This window comes from Capra hircus, chromosome 24 (genome assembly GCF_001704415.2).
Source record: "Capra hircus breed San Clemente chromosome 24, ASM170441v1, whole genome shotgun sequence".
NCBI lineage: Eukaryota > Metazoa > Chordata > Mammalia > Artiodactyla > Bovidae > Capra > Capra hircus.
In genome coordinates, this window is record NC_030831.1 from 49,180,640 (window position 1) to 49,200,873 (window position 20,234).

General features: G+C 38.1%; 1 protein-coding gene and 1 pseudogene across 3 annotated transcripts in view; one reads left to right on the top strand and one right to left on the bottom strand.

Moving 5' to 3' along the window:
- Window positions 1–20,234, bottom strand: part of DYM (dymeclin) — a 392,550-nt gene that overhangs the window by 252,876 nt on the left and 119,440 nt on the right. The window lies entirely within an intron of this gene.
- On the top strand, window positions 1,450–2,387 carry LOC102190480 (annotated as a pseudogene).

Consider the following 20,234-nt stretch of genomic DNA (forward strand, 5'->3'; position numbering starts at 1 on the left):
TTTTTCTTGGGGATCGTTCTGGTCACCACCTCCTATACAATGTTATGAACCTCTGTCCATAGTTCAGGCACTCTGTCTATCAGATTTAATCCCTGGAATCTATTTATCACCTCTACTGTATAATCATAAGGGATTTGCTTTAGGTCATACCTGAGTAGACGAGAGGTTTTCCCTACTTTCGTCTGTTTAAGCCTGAATTTTGCAATAAGGAGCTCATTATGTGCTATAAAGTTCCAAAACACTACTGTTTGGTTAGTGATCTTTTTTAAAAATTTGAGATTATTATAGATGCATATGCTCTCATTAAGAAAAAAAAAAGAACCTTTCAACCAATTTCCTCTAATGGTAACATCTTATAAATTTATAGTAGAATATCACAATCAGGATCTGACACGGATACCATCAAAATACAGAATAACTGCATCACCAGTGAGAAACATTTGCATGGGAAAAATATCTGAAGATCACCTAACTTCGTTGAAGTTAATTTCTTTTAAGGGTCACATACCAGACACAGAGGAAACATACTGTCACCAAGTATGTACTTATCACCTTGGCACTTACATACACTCATCTCATCATTTAGTAAGGTAGGTATGGATCAGTCGAAGTGCAAGAAACTAGATCAGACACTAATGAACCCAAAGACAATGAGACCCTATCCATGAAGTTTATAGTCAAAAGGAGAAACAAATATAGAAAAGAAAAGCAAATAAACTGTCATGAGTTTATGGGGAGACAAAGGATGACCCTGGAAGAAAAAATATTTTAGAAATCAGTGAAGAGAACTGACACTGGTTTACAGACATTTCAAGTTTACAAATAACCAAAGAAGGCATTCTACTTTCTTCCATTTTTAAAATTTTTTCTTTCATTTCTTTCTCATACTTTTTTGCTTTAAAAAATTCCTCAAGGTCCAAATCAGACTCATCTGTTCTAATAATGCAAAAAATAACTGCTTTTATAGCACTCTGATTACAATTCTCTTCAGTACTATACTTATGAAAGCCTGGTTTTGATCATACTTACATATGTAAGATAAATCATTCAACGTCTGAGTAATCCAAATCTGTGCTCCAACAACTTTGTTGAAGAAGCTGAAGTTGACCGGTTCTATGAAGACCTACAACATCTTCTAGAACTAATATCAAAAAAAGATGTTGTTTTCATCACAGGGGACTGGAATGCAAAAATTGGAAGCCAAGAGATAGCTGGAATTAACAGGCAAGTTTGGCCTTGGTGTACAAAATGAAGCAGGCTAACAGAGTCTTGTCATTAGAAAATGCTGGTCATAGAAAATATCCTTTTCCAACAACCCAAGAGATGACTCTACACATGGACATCACCAGACGGTCAATAACAAAATGAGACTAATCATGTTCTTTGCAGCCAAAGATGTAAAAGTCTATACAGTTAGCAAAAACAAGACCGGGAGGGGACTGTGGCTCAGATCATGAGCTCCTTATTACAACATTCAGGCTTATACTGCAAAAAGCAGGGAAAAGTCCTAGGGCGCCCTTGCCTACATGGTTTGTCAGTGCTGGTGGTGGCCGAATCGCTTTGTGAGAGAGGCATAAACTTGGTGGGCTGGGATGAACCACGCTCCTGGTGGAGGCACGGGAACCGAGCAGGTGCCATGGCCAGGACAGTGGTAGCAGCTGGACTGACCACTGCTGCTGCATGATTTGCAGGTCGTTATGCTTTGCAAGCCAGGAAGCATATGGAGCCTCAAGTAAAACAAGTTTTTCAAAGTCTACCAAACTCTGCCTTTAGTGGTGGCTATTACAGAGGTGGGTTTGAACCTAAAATGACAAAACAGGAAGCAACATTAATACTAGGTGTAAGCCCTACTGCCAATAAAGCCAAAATAAGAGATGCTCATCGACGAATTATGCTTTTAAATCACCCAGACAAGGAAGGATCTCCTTATATAGCAGCCAAAATCAATGAAGCTAAAGATTTACTAGAAGGTCAAGCTAAAAAATGAAGTAAATGTATGATGATTTCAGGTTCTTATTCTCTTATGTGTACCAGCTTCTTACAATAAAATGCCTCAAACCTATAAATTTTAGAAGTTATTTAGCACAAGCTAAATCAAAGCCTTGGTATAAATGTTTAAATTTTAGGATTTTAAATCAGATCATAGATTAGTGTTGTTCACTACTCATTTGACAAATAATTTGGTACCTATTTCAAGACAAAGTGAACCGTCTCTGCCCTAAAGGAATCCCCAATCTAATGGAAGACTGATAATTAAAATGTGATAAATACGATGATATTAGCACAGATTTAGTAGGGACTCATCTCACTGGGAAGGAAGGCTCTTCAAGGTACGGAGGACTCCCTAGTCACTTAGAACCCTGAATTTTAAAGTGAGTTTAGCCACAACTTTAACCCAAGAAATTGATGTATGTATTTACCTCTTTGTCAGTGATAAATCTGAATTGTTTCAGATTTCGTACATTAAAAACTGTAAAAGCATGATAAAAAAATAAAAGTAGGGAAAACCACTAGGTCATTCAGGTACAACCTAAATCAAATCCCTTATGATTATACAGTAGAGGTGACTAATAGATTCAGGGATTAGGTCTGGTAGATACAGTGCATGAAGAACCATGGACAGGTGTTTGTAACACTGTACAGGAAGCAGTGACCAAAGCCATTCCAAAGAAAAAGATGCAAGAAGGCAAAACAATTGTCTGAGGAGGCTTTACAAACAACTATGAAAAGAAGAGAAGCAGAAGGCAAGGGAGAAAGGGAAAGACATACCTAACTGGATGCACAGTTCCAGAGAAAAGCAAGGAGACACAAGAAGGTCTTTTTAAATGAACAAGGCAAAGACAAAGAGGAAAACAACACAATGGAAAAGACTACGGATCTCTTCAAGAAAACTGGAGGTATCAAGGGAACATTTCATGAAGAATGGTCATGATAAAGGACAGAAATGGTAAGATCCTAAAAGAAGCAGAAGAGATTAATAAGAGGTGGCAAGAATGCACAAAACTAAACAAAAAAGTCATAATGACATGGATAACTATGATGGTGTGGTTGCTCACCTAGAGCCAGACATCTTGGAATGTGAAGTCAAGTGGGCCTTAGGGAGTATTACTAGGAACAAAGCTAGTGGACAGTGGACATGATGGAATTTCAACTGAGCTATTTAAAATCCTAAATGATGATGCTGTTAAAGTGCTACTTTATGCAGCTAACTGTAGCAAATTCAGAAAACTCAGCAGGCCACAGAACCGGAAAAGGTCCGTTTTCATACTAATCCCAAAGATCCTCAATGCCAAAGAATGTTCCAACTATCATGTTGTTGTTCTTCAGTCACTAAGTCACCTCGGACTCTGCAACCCCATGAACTGCAACACTCCAGACTTCTCTGTCTTTCACTGTCTCCCTGAGTTTACTCAAAGTCAAATCATTGAGTCAGTGATGCCATCCAACCATCTCATCCTCTGTCGCCCCTTCTCCTCCCGCCTTCAATCTTTCCCAGCATCAAGGTCTCTTCCAATGAGTCAGCTCTTCACATCAGGTAGCCAGTATTGGAGCTTCAGCTTCAGCATCAGTCCTTCCAATGGACATTCAGGGTTGATTTCCTTTAGGATTGATTGGTTTGATCTTCTTGCTGTCCAAGGGACTGTCAAGAGTCTCCTCCAGCACCACAGTTCAGAAGCATCAGTTCTTTGGTGATCAGCCTTCTTTATGGTCCAACTCTCACATCCATACATGACTACTGGAAAAACCAGAGCTTTGACTAAGTGGACCTTTGTTGGCAAAGTGATCTCTCTGCTTTTTAATACACTGTCTAGGTTTGTCACAGCTATTCTTCCAAGGAGCAAGTGTCTCAATTTCATGGCTGCAGTCACCATCTGCATTGATTTTAGAGTCCAAGTAAATGAAATCTGACACTGTATCCACATTTTCCCCATCTATTTGCCATGAAGTGATAGGACCAGATGCCATGATCTTAGCTTTCTGAATGTTGAGCTTTAGGCCAGCTTTTTCATTCTCCTCTTTCACTTTTATCAAAAGGCTCTTTAGTTCCTCTTCACTTTCTGCCATTGAAGTGGTATCATCTGCACAACTAAGATTGTTGATATTTCTCCCAGCAATCTTATTCCAGCTTGTGATTCATCCAGCCCGGCATTTTGCACGATGTACTCTGCATATAAGTTAAATAAGCTGGATGACAATATACAGCCTTGACGTATTCCTTTCCCAATTTTGAATCAGTCATGACATTGTTCCATGTCTGGTTCTAACTGTTGCTTCTTGTCCTGCATACAAGTTTATGTATGTCAAGGCTGTATATTGTCACCCTGCTTATTTAACTTCTTTGCAGAGTACATGTCTCTTAAGAGTTTTCCCTGTCCTTCACTATCTCCCAGAGTTTGCTCAAATTCATGTCTACTGAGTCAGTGATGCTATCTAACCATCTCATCTTCTGCTCCCCTCTTCTCCTTTTGCCTTCAATCTTTCCCAGCATCAGAGTCTTTTCCAACGAGCCAGCTCTTCACATCAGTTTCACTAAAATGGAAGAAAGTAAAGAGGAACTAAAGAGCTTCTTGATGAGGGTGAAAGAGGAGAGTGAAATAGCTGACTAGATACTCAACATTCAAAAAACTAAGATCATGGCAACTGGTCCCATCACTTCATGGCAAACAGAAGCGGGGAAAAGTAGAAACAGAGACAGATTTCATTTTCTTGGGCTCCAAAATCATTGCGGACTGTGACTGCAGCCATGAAATTAAAAGAAGCTTGCTCGCTGGAAGGAAAGCTATGAGAAACCTAGATAGCATATAAAAAGCAAAGATATCACTTTGCTCACATAGGTCTATATAGTCAAAGCTATGGTTTTTCCACTAGTCATAAAAGGATGTGAGAGTTGGACCATAAAGGCTGAGTGCAGAAGAACCAATGCTTTCACACTGTGATGCTAGAGAAAACTCTTCTGAGTCCCTTAGACTGAAAGGAGATCAAACCAGTCAATCCAAAAGGAAATCAACCCTGACTATTCATAGGAAGGACTGAAGCTGAAACTCCAATACCTTGGCCACCTGATGCAAAGAAACAACTCACTGGAAAAGATCCTGATGCTGAGAAAGACTGAAGGCAAAGGAGAAGGGGACAACATAGGATGAGATGGTTAGATAGCATCACTGACTCAGAGGTCATGAATTTGAGCAAACTCCAGGAGACAGGGAAGGACACATGAGCCTGGCATGCTCACATGACTTAGCAACTGAACATCACTGGACAATTTATGTAACTTATGCACAAGCCTTCCTGTGGTCTCCTTGATGGAAAAGAGCTACATCTTTTTCATGTTTTATATTCCTTAGAGGGCTTCAACTTATGAACTTAATTTGCTCCTTTACTTCAACTTTACTTTCTTTAGTATTTCAGTTACTTACCAAAGGTTATTTTTACAGTGTATAAGACAGAACTTATATTTTAAAAGTATATAAACAAAAGGGATTTTATATTTGGTATTTAAAGGGAAAGCATGCTATTTTTAAATGTCTAAATATAGGTCTCAAAAATTGGCTTTAGTCCTACATTTCAAATTATAATACTTTAACTGTGAGGAGGATACTAGGAAACAGCTATTTTCAGACACTAGAGGCAGGACTGTAAATGGGCCCCATTTTTAAGAAGGGAAATTAAGTAATGTGCATCACAAGCATTAGCAGTGTGCAGATTATTTGGCCTAACAAGTCCAACTCTACCGTTTATTCTAAAGAATGAATACAGGGACTTCCCTGGAAGTCCACTGGTTAAGAATCCACGTTCCAGTGAGTGGAACAAGGCTTCTATCCCTGGCTGCGGAACTAAGATCCCACATGCTGCGGAGCCCCTAAGCCCGCACACCACAATTTGAGAGCTTGAGTGCTCTAGAGCACATGTGCTGCAGCAAGCTAAGCCCACGCCACAACTAGAGAAAGCCTGTGTGCCACACAAAGACTGAACACAGCCAAAAAAAAAAAAAAAAGAAGGAATACAAAGATCAAATAGAGAGCTAGCCATCTTAAAGCTCAACGAAAACATATATACTTAAATATTAAATAAGAAGGAACTGGCTGAATTAATTGTGACATATTCATCAACACAAGAGAAAACCAAGCCTGTGGTTAGAAAGCCAGGCATATCACCCAGAATGTCAACAAAATTAACATTTTCCCAGTAGACTGTCACCTAGTTTTTAATATCTAAACTTCCTAGAACATGTCACTCAGTTTAATCCTTCTCAACTAGTGTTTATAAAATAATCTTTTATATTTATACCTCCAAAACTCAAAACATTAAAAAAAAATAATGTATTGGGGGGAGGGAATCAAATTTTATTACAAAGGTAATTGGTATGACAGAATCACTGACATTTTGAAACTGAACTGAGTGCTAAAAAAAAATAAAGACGACGAATGTCTCAGATGTTATTGATAACTAAGAGGGCATCTCAGTGTCATGCCCTGTGAGAGACATTCTCCACCACTGGGCACATATATTAAATGTATTTTCTAAGACCTTTCACAATGAGCCCTTGATTTTGCTAAGTGTTATACAGTAAGAGGCAAAAGCTGAAAAGGTTGTAAACAAGAAAGAGGAAAAAAAATGACTACACAGAAGAGAAAAAATTATTATTTAAGTCATTACTTTGATCAGGAAGCCATGTTTTAAGCATTTTATATAAAAACACACTAGTTTGTTAAACACTGGCATTTAGTGTACTTTTAAAAATGGGTTGAATATTTTGAGTTATTATATACACAATTTTTAAAATTTAAAATAATGGTAGGTATGTTCTAGATTAGTATTTCTGGCAGAATCTCTGATTTTCATGAATTGATTACTGATATTAAGTGGTAGATACCTGCAATGCTTAACTATTTTGGAGAGCCAGTTGTTATGGTTTGACTACAAAGGAACACAGGGAGACTTTTTAAGACGATGGAAATGTTCAATATCTTATGGTTATGCTGCTGCTAAGTCACTTCAGTCGTGTCCGACTCTGTGCGACCCCACAGACGGCAGCCCATCAGGCTCCCCCGTCCCTGGGATTCTCCAGGCAAGAACACTGGAGTGGGTTGCCATTTCCTTCTCCAATGCATAAAAATGAAAGTGAAGTCACTCAGTCGTGCCCGACTCTCAGTGACCCCGTGGACTGCAGCCCACCAGGCTCCTCTGTCCATGGGATTTTCCAGGCAAGAGTACTAGAGTGGGGTGCCATTGCCTTCTCATGGTGGTTAGTATATGACTATATGTATTCATTAAACTAACAGAAGGTAAATTTTACTGTATATAAATTATATCTCAATAAACACAACTCCATCCTTTCCTTCTCCAAAAACATGTTGTGCATGGATATGGAACAAAGTGAACTCTCATATACTCTAGTGAGAGTGTAATAGGTGAAAACAATTTGGAAAACTGTTTAATTGTACCCACTATAGGTGAATGGTGCACAGCTAGGACCCAGCAATTTGCCTAATTATTATACTCAATAAAATGCTTACATATGTGCAAAGACATGTACAAAGATGTACACAGTGTTATTTTAACAGGCAAAAGCTGGAAATAATCAAATACTTATTACAGTATGAAAGAGAAATACAATATGAGATAGTCTTAAGATGGACTAATACAAAAATGATCAAACTATGCCTCATGAAAAAACATAAATGAATTTTACAAATCAAAGAAGACAGAAAAGAATACATATGATAGTCATAGCATATGATTCCATCAATATAAAGTTCAAAATTAATCTATGGTGCTACAAGTCACAGCAGCGGTTTCCCCTGCAGCTGGGAGAGGAGAGCTATTAGGAGAGTGCATGAGAGGAGTTTCCGGGGTGCTGGGAATACTGGTCCTGACTGGTAATTACATGTATGTTCATTCATTTTTGATAATGAACTATATACTAATTTTACATTTTTCTATATGTTAAACTTAAATTAAAATGCATACCGCTAAAAAAACACAGTAGGCATTCCCTTTTGTAAGATAAGTATAAGTATATACCATAACACTTAGAGTGGTTACCTCTGATTACTGGTACTAAATGTGACTTGCTTTTCTGATTAGAATGTTTTGATTTCTAAAATAATGTAGTAAAAGAAACCATGAAATTTGAAAAAGTTTACATGATATCTTTAGAACAGTATTTCTTAAAAGAAATATACTAAAATATTAGTTTATTGATGAAAACATACCCTATTTATTAAAGGGCCCACCCAGTCCTCAAGTATCTCTCTTTCTATGTAATCAGCCTATATTAAGGAAACTTTCATTAGCAATTCTTTTTTTCATTTTAAAATGAATATAAAACAGCAACATACACAATCTTGAACTACAGCCAATCATACTATAGTGCTAGGAAAGGGGAAAGGGTGGTGAGAAGGTCACTAATATTTTCACTTTTTTACATATGTTCACATTTAAAGCACTCTTAAAATATCTGGTGACTGTTAGTTCCTAAAACAGTTCTGAGTCAAATTCAATTTTCCTAACACAAAACAACATGATATTACTACCCCCAGCCTGTCTCCCAAAAGGAATGCTTTGACCATCTCAGAAAAGAGAAAAAAACACACCATAAAAGAACAGAGGAAAATGTTTTAGAAACTCATAGCACACTAAAACATTTTATCTACCTTTGTAGTTTGAAATCTGTCAGAATCTCTGATTTGTAATCCAGCATAATATAAGCCATATGAAACTTTAAAAGTCTTACTCTTTTAAGAGTAGAAAATAGAACTATTAAAGAAAAATTGAAAAAAAAATCTGCTGAAATAATTCAGTACTTATGAAGATAACACCTGTTTTCAAAAAGGAAAAACAATGAAAGGTAACAGAATTCATTTGTTTAAGTAAAACTCGAGAATCACACCTCTAAATAAACATTTATGAGAACCTAAGATGAGCCAGGTGGGAATCCTAAAGTGTAGAGAATGAAAGGAAACAAAATGAATAAGAAACCTAGTGTCCTCTGAGCTAAATCCTATCTCATATTCCCATGCAAATAACTATGATCCAGGAAATAAGAAAAGGGCATTGTGCCTGTGTGCTCAGAGAACAGACAGTCCTTCCTTGAACAGGCGTGTATCTGGTTCCCCAGTAACTTCATTCCATCTGTCCCAGGGCTGGCCTCTAAAGCAGAGTTTCCCCATACTGATGAAGTGAGAGACAGTTAAGATTTTTAACTTTTTAAAAATCTTCAGAGTTATGTACATTAGAAATATATAAACTAGGATATCAATCACACAATTTTCAAGGACTTTACCATTTAATATAAGGATAGAGTAAATAATGTGCTTAAATTTTTGAAAAAGTGAAGTAAGTAAATTGGAATTCAATCTGTACTCAGATAAGACAAAGTCATGGTGGTTGCATGGATGTGGGTGAAGTTGGGAGAAATATTCCTGTAGGGAAACAGGACAAGCCCTCATATCACAGTTCTAAGCATCTGGCAGTGTACAGTTTCACAAGAGTTCCCCTCTTTCAACCAAAAAAGCCCTGGTCCCAAAATATTTTTCAATGATACATGGTCTGTAACCCCTCAACACCCTGGCCACCCTTCCATCTACTGGCAGTGAGGCATCTTCAACAAAACATAAAATATAGGTATGTGTGTTAGTGATGGAAGAGAAACGGTAAGTACCTTTCAACCAAATACAACCATTCACTCCTCCTTCAGCTGAATGTACTACATCCAACAGTACTGTTTGTCACCCATGTTAAAATTATAGGTCCTTATCAGGGCTATAAATTTCATTGTTAACTACAAACGCCTTCTGTCTCTTACACACGGCTGTACTACTGCATGCCCTTGGCTGGCATGACTGTCTTCCCTGCCAACTGTGGGATGCTTGAGATGAATGTCTCCCTTCTACACTGTGGTTTCTCTGCACCCTGACAATGTAGTTTTTATATTACACCAAGTAGGAAAATGAGTAATTGTTAACTTTTCATTTTTGTAGACTGAATTTACCTTTACTGTAAAAACATTTGTATGAAATTATTTTCTCCAAATAAAGATCAAGATTGAAGTGTGAATATGCAAGAGATTTTGTCCAAAACTATATTAATAAGTTTACTAACTTAAACAGTATTAATAACCAAAAAGAATCAATTTGGAATCCACAAACAAATTTCTAATAATAAAATCCTCTGGGAGTTGGTGATGGACAGGGAAGCCTGGCGTGCTGCAGTCTATGGGGTCTCAAAGAGTCGGACACAACTGAGTGACTGGACTGAAATTAGCATCCAACTTTGCCTTGTGAAAGAGTAAATATAAACCAAAAGACTATAATAAAGTATGTAGAACAGATTTATTCCCACCTCAGTAACAATCATTTTTTCCATATAGGTCTCCAGCTGTTACTCCTCTGGGCATTAAAACTGAGAGTCTATGAGTAACTATTACTCTTTGGTTGAAAGTGACATTCAAGAAAAGATGAGAAGTATTTCTTCCAAAATTTTGACTATTTTAAAATGATTTTTTAAATGCCTTAAAGGCAGCAACAGCTGCTTTTAAAGCTTAGAAGGGACTAGGAAACTAGAATCTATGAAATGAGAGGACTTTCATAAATAGCTGAAAAACAGAAAACCAAATGAATAAACCCAAAAAGTTCCCAAGACCTAAATGATCCCCAAATGAAAGCTGGAGGTAGCAAATACAAATAAGAGTGAACACTATAGATCATACGGTCTGAAAGTACTCATGAGACTGAAGAAATATCCCTAGAACATTCAATACAATCCAGTTAGCAGTCCATAAACACATACTAACATGAGTAGTCTCCAGAGTGGGTAAGGAGAGAAAATATCAGAACTTCATGTTTCATCTAAGAAATAGAAGACACTAAGCCTTAGTACACATGCCCTGAGTGGGATTTTTGCAGCGTAAGGAGACTTACTGAGATCTAGTGTGCTTGATTATACGTCTAGTTTAACTAAACTGACTCGTGTACAAATCTATTTTAATAATAATGGAACCAGGGAGTTCTCTGGTGGTCCAGTGGTTAGGACTTAGCACTTTCACTGCCCAGGGAACTAAGATTCCACAAACCTTGCAGCATGGCCAAAAAAAAAAATTTTTTTTAATGCAATTCTAAAACTGTTTTAGACTTTCCCATAGCTCTCTCCCCATCACCTCCAGAACTCACATATTTCATCAGAAAAAATCCTCAATATTTTCAAGCTCAACCTCTTTGCCCCTGATCTAACAGAAACCTGGGTGTCCCCCAAGGACAGCTCTTTCTCTGGAGCCTTTGTAAGTGGGGATGTGCTTTTCTCTCCCCACAACCCACGTACCACAGAGAACCATTACAGCTTCCAAACCATTTCTCCTGACATCCCAGGTGCTCTGAAATATCCCATCAGACCACATAACTCATCAACAATTCTTCCTGCAGTCATCTATAGATAGCGTTGTCACTCCTGCTTTTTTCCTTAGCTGAGCGCCTGGTTCACTGTCTGCCCCTCCACACTGTCCAGTCCTCATTTTAAAATTCCCTCATGGTCCAGTGGCTAAGACTTCACCTTCCAATAATGGGGGTGTGGGTTTGATCCCTGGTCAGGGAGCTAGGATCCCACATGCCCTGCAGCCAAAAAAACACACCATAAAACAGAAGCAATATTGTAACAAATTCAAAAAGGACTTTAAAAATGGTCCATAACAAAAAAATCTTTAATAAAAATAGCACACTCACAGTTAAGCCAATATGGTTGTCAAGGCCTTGATCTGCTTGTTCGCTTTCTCTAACCTACCCCAACTACCCACTCCTATGGTCATGCCCTAGTTACACATTCTCTTTGCTAATGAGTGTACTACCACCCCAATTCTGAATTCATATATTCCACTCTGAATGCCGCCTCCCAGATTTCCAGGACATCTCCTCTGATATCCAATTCCAACAATGTCTGACCTGGCCAGCCCTCTCTACCCCTCTGTCTTTGTCCACCACCAACCCCATGTCCTCACTCCTTCCTAACCCAGTTCGGACTCGGGGGACCAGACTAGGATCACTCCCTCGCAGACTCCTTCCCGACTCCCTCACACTCCTGCTTTCCTCCATTGTATCTGCCGAGCAGAACCCCAGCCTTGACTCAATCCAATTCTCCACCAACTCCACGTTCCAAAGCGGCTATACACAACTGAAGAACAACAATACAACCATTCCCATTGCATTTAAGTTCCTCCCTGCGGATTTCAAGTGGGCTGTCAGCTCTGTCCAGCATCCTATTACGTTTCTTTGGTGTCCATTTCTTTAACTCTTCTACAGCTCTCATTTTGTAAACTTCCAAAACCAACCCCCAAACTTCATGCTCAACTGACTCTCAACAGAGCCTATCAGAGAACTACCCTGTATTTCCATTTTAAAATCCACAAACACATCTGCGTCAGTGTGTACATACTCTGCCTTCACTCCTGTTTAAAGGAATAAGAATTTTTCCATCTCTACTAAAATATAAGTTCTATAAGTGCAAGCATTTAGTAATATTTATAGAACTGAACTGGATCATTCCTATCACAGTATATAAACATGTTGTGCCATTTTCCCAACCAAAAATAAACAAACAAAAAAACTTCCGTAAAACCCATGCCCCCTTTCAGTTGCTGCCTTGTTTTTCTTCACATTCTCTGACTCCCATTCTCCTCTCAACCCACCCTAACTAGTTTTCCACCTAAGTGATTCTTGACAAAGTACCAATAAGTTCCATCTTACTACATTTCAACAGTCAATTCTAAGGCTTCACCTTAATCAACCTCTCACTTAACTATGGATTAGAAAATTTCAGTGAAAGGATCTCACAGATGAGACAATAGGAATGAGAATGAGTGAACTGGAAGATAATCTGAAGAAATTACTCAGAATTCAGAAAGACAAATGAAATTCTAAGAGAGATTAAGGGTATGAAGGCTTTGAAGACATGAGAGAAATATTAGAAGTAAAAAGAACAACAGAGGAATCCCTTAGTGGTCCCATAGTTAGTACTGTGGACTTGCACTACCAGGGCCCAAGTTCAATCCCTGGTCAGAGCACTACGATCCCACAAACCATGCAGTGCAGCCCCCCAAAAAAGAATAGCAGAGACAGAAAAATAACAAAACAGCAGATCACAAAAGCTACCAGAAAGTAGAAATTCAATGCCCTCCATCACTCCCTAAGGTCACAAAACTAGCAGGCTTAAATCTAAGTTTCAGGCTTTTTTACAGTGTTATCACATAACTGACAGAAGAGAGGAAGAAAAATCCAGTCGGCTAAGAAATTCCACTAGACTCAAACCATACACATGTTATTCCTCCAACAGGTAGGCTAAACGTTCTGGAGATCATCCATGATGTGCCAGAAATAAGCAAGGTCAGAAAACAAACATGATATTTTTTCCTGGACCATTAACTTTACACTAAGATTTTTAGAAAGTTAATTAAAGTCACTGGACTGTCATGTAATCCCATCTTAATAGTAATAAATGTAGATATGATTACTTAAGTAGAACGTAAATGTACATTAATTTATAAAACATGAAACCTGAACACTGTCAAGTGGTTCCTGACAAACTCCTGGATCTTTAAGGCTATTACTCATTTGCCTCAGCTATTACAGGCTGCCTGAGAAAGCACTGTTAATGGCTCTAACAGTTTTCTCCATAATGCATAAATTACTATGGTTGACAGAATTCAACAACAAAAAAAGATTACTTACATAATTCACTGTTTTGTTGTTTCTTTTACTCTGAACGTAAATGCTGTATTTTGTGAAGAGTGTAACAAAAATGCTGGGGAACTGAAGATAAAACTGGTATGCGGAGAGGGAGAAGTACTAGGTTCTATTCTATCTCATCACACTTTTCTGGTCTCTGCATGACTATTCTGATAACTCCTACAAATAATCTGTCCTAGAAAGCTAGTTTATTACATTACCTTGTCTCATACACCATACATTGTCAACCAAGTACAAGGCAGGATTAGGGAAAGTTACAAGTAACAGACCTATATTAATTATGGCCTCAACAGAAGTCCAAAAGTAGGTGTAGCAGAGCTAGCACACTACTCCATGATATTCCAGAGCCGGTTCCTTTTCTCCTGTGTTCCACTGTGTACTATCTCCACTTCTAAATTTACTCAGGATACAATGTGGCTAATCCAGCTCCAGCCATTATATTTTCATTCAAGTCAACAGATAAGAGATGGTGACACCCACTTCCTTTAAGAACTCTTATCTGCACGTCTGCCTATACCACTGCTCCTTACCTTGCCTTGGCTGAACTATAGACCACATACATACATGGTTTCAAAGAGGCCTAGAAATATGATCTATTCTTGGCATCCATGTAGTCAGATAAGATGGGAGGAGACCAATCAGCAGTCATTATCATGCCACATTTGAATATATATTTTGAAGTGTCCCCAAAATATATCCTCCTACTTAAGATGATGGAACAGCTAATTGGCTTTTGGACTTCCCTGGTGGCGCAGAGGTTAAAGCGTCTGCCTGCAATGTGGGAGACCTGGGTTTGATCCCTGGGTCGGGAAGATCCCCTGGGGAAGGAAATGGCAACCCACTCCAGTATTCTTGCCTGGAGAATCCATGGACGGAGGAGCTTGGTGGGCTACAGTCCATGGGTCGCAAAGAGTCAGACATGACTGAGTGGTTTGATATATACCCTGTCTTTCGAGTCCTTTCTTTACCCTCACTCAGGGAAACTGTGCCCAGATAAACCAGTGACCTCCATTAGCAACATGAGAACTGGCACAAGTATTGGGACCCTGACATCTTCCCTTTGAATACTAGCAACCGGATACCTCAAAACATGTGCTATTAATCATACAGCCAAAAGAAGGAAGTAATTTTAGCTGCTTTACAGCAAAAATTTGCCTGCTCTCCTGATTTGACCAAGTCAGGAAATGAAATTAATAAAAGTAACAGCTTGAATTTAAACTGCACCTTTATTAGGACTCAAACTTTTCAAGTATATAGTAATTTTATTTTCATAACCTTAATGACAAGATAAAGTTAATATTTGCATATTTTAAATACCTATTTTAATATCTAGTTTGTTATATGTATAAAAATATACCTCTATACCAGGACAAGGAAAAGAATGAAAAAATGGAAATAACTGATTAATTATAGTGGGAGAATTATAGCTAATCTTATTCTTTAAAATTTTCATAACTTTGAGTGCCCCTGTGCCATAATGCTTAAGATTATGAACACACATATGTTTCTCACATTCACAGAGCATACAGTGTGGAGAAAGATAGCCACACATGATATCTACGAGCTGTGTGACTTGATGAAAATTATATAACCTCTGTAAAATAAGTATCACAGATCTGGACATCTAGTATCTTTTTGCTCTCATTTCCACACACTCTCCCCATCTATGATCTGTAATACAGGGGGCTAGAAACCTGTGAACTCTATTTTCCAAACTTCTCTGCCTGCTGGCTTCAGTCAGAGCAGACAATAGAAGACACCGGGTCGGGGAAGAAGGAGTGAGAAGTCCAAAGCAGTGAAAGCACGGGGGATTAACCCCTGGACCGAAAGACAATTCTTGGCAAAACTATTTTACTTTTAGAAATATCTGTGGAACAATTTATACTTTGGAATAATTACAACTAAAATAAAACCTTTCTTAAAGCTAATATCTGTTCATCTGTGTACACTTTGTAGAATAAACTGAGGGTTAGAAACTAACTTCAAAGAGGCATAGGAAGTATTATTAGAATGAGTTTTGAAAAGACAAGTTTAAAATTTTTCAACATTTACCCCTTAATCTGCAGCATCGGAAGCCACAGAGACTATAACACCTGTCAGACTATGAAAATGCACGGTCTATCACCTTGTGACATGCGGAAGAAAATGCACGGTCTATCACTTGTGAGATGCGGAATCGCAGAATTAGCTCCAATTCGGCTTGCTTTTGCACCGCTGGGGCTTCCCTGGTAGCTCAGCTGGTGAAGAATCTGCCTGCGATGCGGGAGACCTGGGTTCGATCCCTGGGTTGGCAAAATTCCCTGGAGAAGGGAAAGGATACCCACTCCAGTATTCTGTCCTAGAGAATTCCATGGACTGTACAGTCCATGGGGTCGCAAAGAGTCTGACATGACTGGGTGACTTTCACTTGCACTTTGCACCACTCAAATGGCCTGAAAAATGGTACTGCTAACTAGCAAGGTTTTCAAACTGAAGTTACGGTTAAAGATGCTAAGATCCTGGATCTGTGATTCTCTTCCCTTTTTATAACCTAAAAAAAGTGTGGGGGGGAATTTTCTTAATTTTCTAAGCGGAAAGGCTAAAGGAACATGAAACATGTAAGATAAAAATATGTAACGTATTTGGAAAACTAGAGGAATTGATACAGGTGGGGCTGGGGAAGATGAGCCAGGCAAACTATAGCTAGTATTTATTATCAGTATTTACCATATTCTAGACATATATTCACTACTTGTCATATGTTATTATATGTAACAAAAGCCCACAGGTAAAGATATTCTAAGTCCTACTTTTAAAAAGATTTTTATTTATTTATTTATTTTTGGCTGTGCTGGGTCTTCCTTGCTGCACAGACTTTTCTCTAGTTGTGGCAAGCAGGGGCCTACTCTTCATTGCAGTGCATGGGATTCTTACCACGGTGGCCTCTCTTGTTGCAGAGGACGGGCTCTAGGGTGCGGGGGCTTCAGCAGTTGTGGCTCCCGGGCTCTAGAGCACAGGTTCAGTAGTTGCAGCACGTGGGTTTAGCTGCTCCACGGCATGTGGGCTCTTCCCTGATGAGGGATAGAACCTGTGTCTCCTGCATTGGCAGGGAGATTCTTTACCACTGAGCCACCAGGGAAGTCCTAAGTTCCACCTTTAAAACCAGAAAATAAGGATTCAGAGAAGTTAAATAAAGTAACAAAACCAGAGCCCAGTTTCCAGATCAGACCAATCTGATGCCAAAAGCTATCCGCGATCTGGTGAGGATGGCTAACCACTGCTCTCTCCCTCCTTTCTTTTGTTTAGCCTCTGTCAAGTATGGGACCCCCATGGCCTTGCAGAATTGATTCCGGAGGCTGCTGGCCAACACGATGAATGGTACCTCCCTCTCTCTCTCCACCACTGCATCCAATTGGATTTAATGGGTCTTCAAGGATCACAGTCTGGCAAAGTACAAGAGAAAAATGAAGAGGCATTTATCAAATCCTGAAAGGAATCATGATTCCATTTTCACCAATGGGAAAGGACTTGAAGAAGATACAAAACTGTCACAAGGTTATAGAGCTAATTAGCTGGCAGTAAGGGTGTGAGTCCAGGTCTGGCCAGACAACCATATTCTTTAAAAACTTAGCTAGAAATTCTGGAAGGATTAGAAGTTAGGAGATAACTTTTTAATGGACAAATTGAAATTTACAACACTAATCCACAAACTGAAATTTACAACACTAATCCATCATCCATGACTAAGGTCTGTCCAGTCAAGGCTATGGTTTTTCCAGTGGTCATGTATGGATGTGAAAGTTGGACTGTGAAGAAGGCTGAGCGCCGAAGAATTGATGCTTTTGAACTGTGGTGTTGGAGAAGACTCTTGAGAGTCCCTTGGACTGCGAGATCCAACCAGTCCATTCTGAAGATCAACCCTGGGATTTCTTTGGAAGGAATGATGCTAAAGCTGAAGCTCCAGTACTTTGGCCACCTCATGCAAAGAGTTGACTCACTGGAAAGACTCTGATGCTGGGAGGGACTGGGGGCAGGAGGAGAAGGGGACGACCGAGGATGAGATGGCTGGATGGCATCACTGACTCAATGGACATGAGTCTGAGTGAACTCTGAGAGATGGTGATGGACAGGGAGGTCTGGTGTGCTGCGATTCATGGGGTCGCAAAGAGTTGGACACGACTGAGCAACTGACCTGAACTGAACTGACTGAATCCAACATCACAGTGATTCTATTTTTTCCCAAACATTTTATTATAAAGATGGTTAAACATCCAGAAAAGTTGAAAGAATTATATATATACTAAAATTATATATATACTAAAAACCTATATACTAACCATCTAGATTTTACATCAACATTTTGCTTTATTTAAGATAACATCCCTATCCATCTATGCATCCCCATATTCCCCATCAATGTAGCTTATTTTATGCATTTCAAAGTAAGGTGCAGAAACATTTTAAGAGGGAAGTTTTTGAATCCTAACTCTAGACTTTATATTATTATTTATTCATGTAAAAATGGTCTCAAAATTATACCAACTATAATTTATGGGGGTTTTTACTACCATTCACAAATTCTCTCAGCAAGTAATCTTGAATAAATCTAATCTTTTTATTTACTCCAAACGTCCACGCTGAAATCAATGTAAATTTTAAAGCAGCTGCTTAATGAAAGTTGTACTCACTGACTGTGATAGAATTTAACAGTTTTAAGGCAAATTTGCTCTAATTGCTTCATTTTTCAAATAAGATTTACATTCCCCAAAATTAGAATTCTGTGACTTTAGTATTCTTATGTTTAAAGTATCGTTAATATGTTAAATTCCACAATAAAATAAATTATGTTAGCAGATTCTCAAAAACAGATTAAATCACTTTGATGTCAAATAAGTAACACTGACAGCAAGTCTTAGAAATTTATTCCTAAGATTTCATTTGAAATTGATTGCATTATTCTGATTTCCTCCTGGTGAATATGAATGAACTGATTCCCAAACTATCTGTAGCATAAAAGAAGCTTCAGTCCTCCCTTCAAATCAGTGAAGAACAAAATGAGAACAGGGGGCTGGCATACTGACTTTTCAACACCATCTCTGGAAACTGGTTTAGGAGTGATTTCCAGCAAATTACAAGGATAAAAGATAACAAGTCAATACTATTATTCTGACATTTTCAATGAATATCATTTAATAAACATTTTTTAAAACTCTAAAATCTGAAATAATACTTTAAAATTTTTACTCATTAATTTGTTGGCTGTGCTGGGTCTTCATTGCTGCAAAACAGCTTTTTTTAGTTGTGGCAAGTGGGGGCTATTTTTTGTTTCAGGGTGCAGGCTCAGTAGTTGTGGTGCAGGGGCTTAGCTGCCCCACATCATGTGGAATTGTTTCAGACCCAAGGTTGAACCCGTGTTCCCTGAACTGGCAGGCAGATTCTTAACCACTGGACTATCAAACAAGTCCCTAAAATAATACTTTTTTCAGACAGCAATTAAAAGTAAAGTAACTTATATTATGACTCTACAACAAAATATGATGTTTGTGTCACAGATACTAATCTAAATGCTCACTGTAGCCCTGCAAGGAACCATTAGAAGGAAACAGAATCTGAAATTAACTATGTTTTATAAGCCACAAAATGAGTTCACTCCTGAAAATAAACAAGTAGAAAGAAAAAGTCACTCTTTCACCTGGTATTTAAAGACCTATCAGATCATTCCAAATAAAAATGAATCTAGAATATAATTGTTATTTATAAACCACTTTCTTTTTTGAAAGTTCAAAGTGCTTTAATTAGAAATGTTTTCACAACTATGCCTGTTTCTGAGTGTCACATACTTTTTGTCTTACTGTAGTTTTTCTTTCTCTCAATGAGTCAGCCCAGAAGAAGCCAAAACTGAAGACAAAAACAATCGTCACATAAAATAAATTACAACTACTACACACCATACCTATCATAAGGAATTCAGTAACTTTTTTTCAATAAAAATTGAGGGAGATAAATTTTAATCTTCAAATCTTTATTAATTTCTAGTATAGCATTTGCCTAAACAAATAATCACTACTTTGGCATTATAGTTTGGCTGGGACAGCCAGCACAGCAAGCAAAGGAAAAAAAAACATTTTTGATGGCTCATTCAAATGGAAAAGCCATATATCAGAAGTTATTGTGTAAAACCTCAGTACTTATGATGGAAAGCAGTTTGGCAGAACACATTTAACTAGGCTTGGCTCTTTAAAACATTAAATACTCAGTTATAATCACATCACAGCTTTGTCTTAAAATGAAAAAATTCACAAGAAATTTCAAAGTCAACTCTTCCTTTGCTTCATCCTTTTTTTAGGTATTAGAGGCTACTTAGAAGCCTGAAAATATATTAAAAGACAAGATCAAAGGATAGAATCAAAAGAAAAACAATAAATGTTATAACTTATTTTTTCTTCTCACAATATAAACTTTCAACCTAACTCTTTTAGTGATTATCTTTAGTCTCTACTATAAATGTATATACCAAATAAC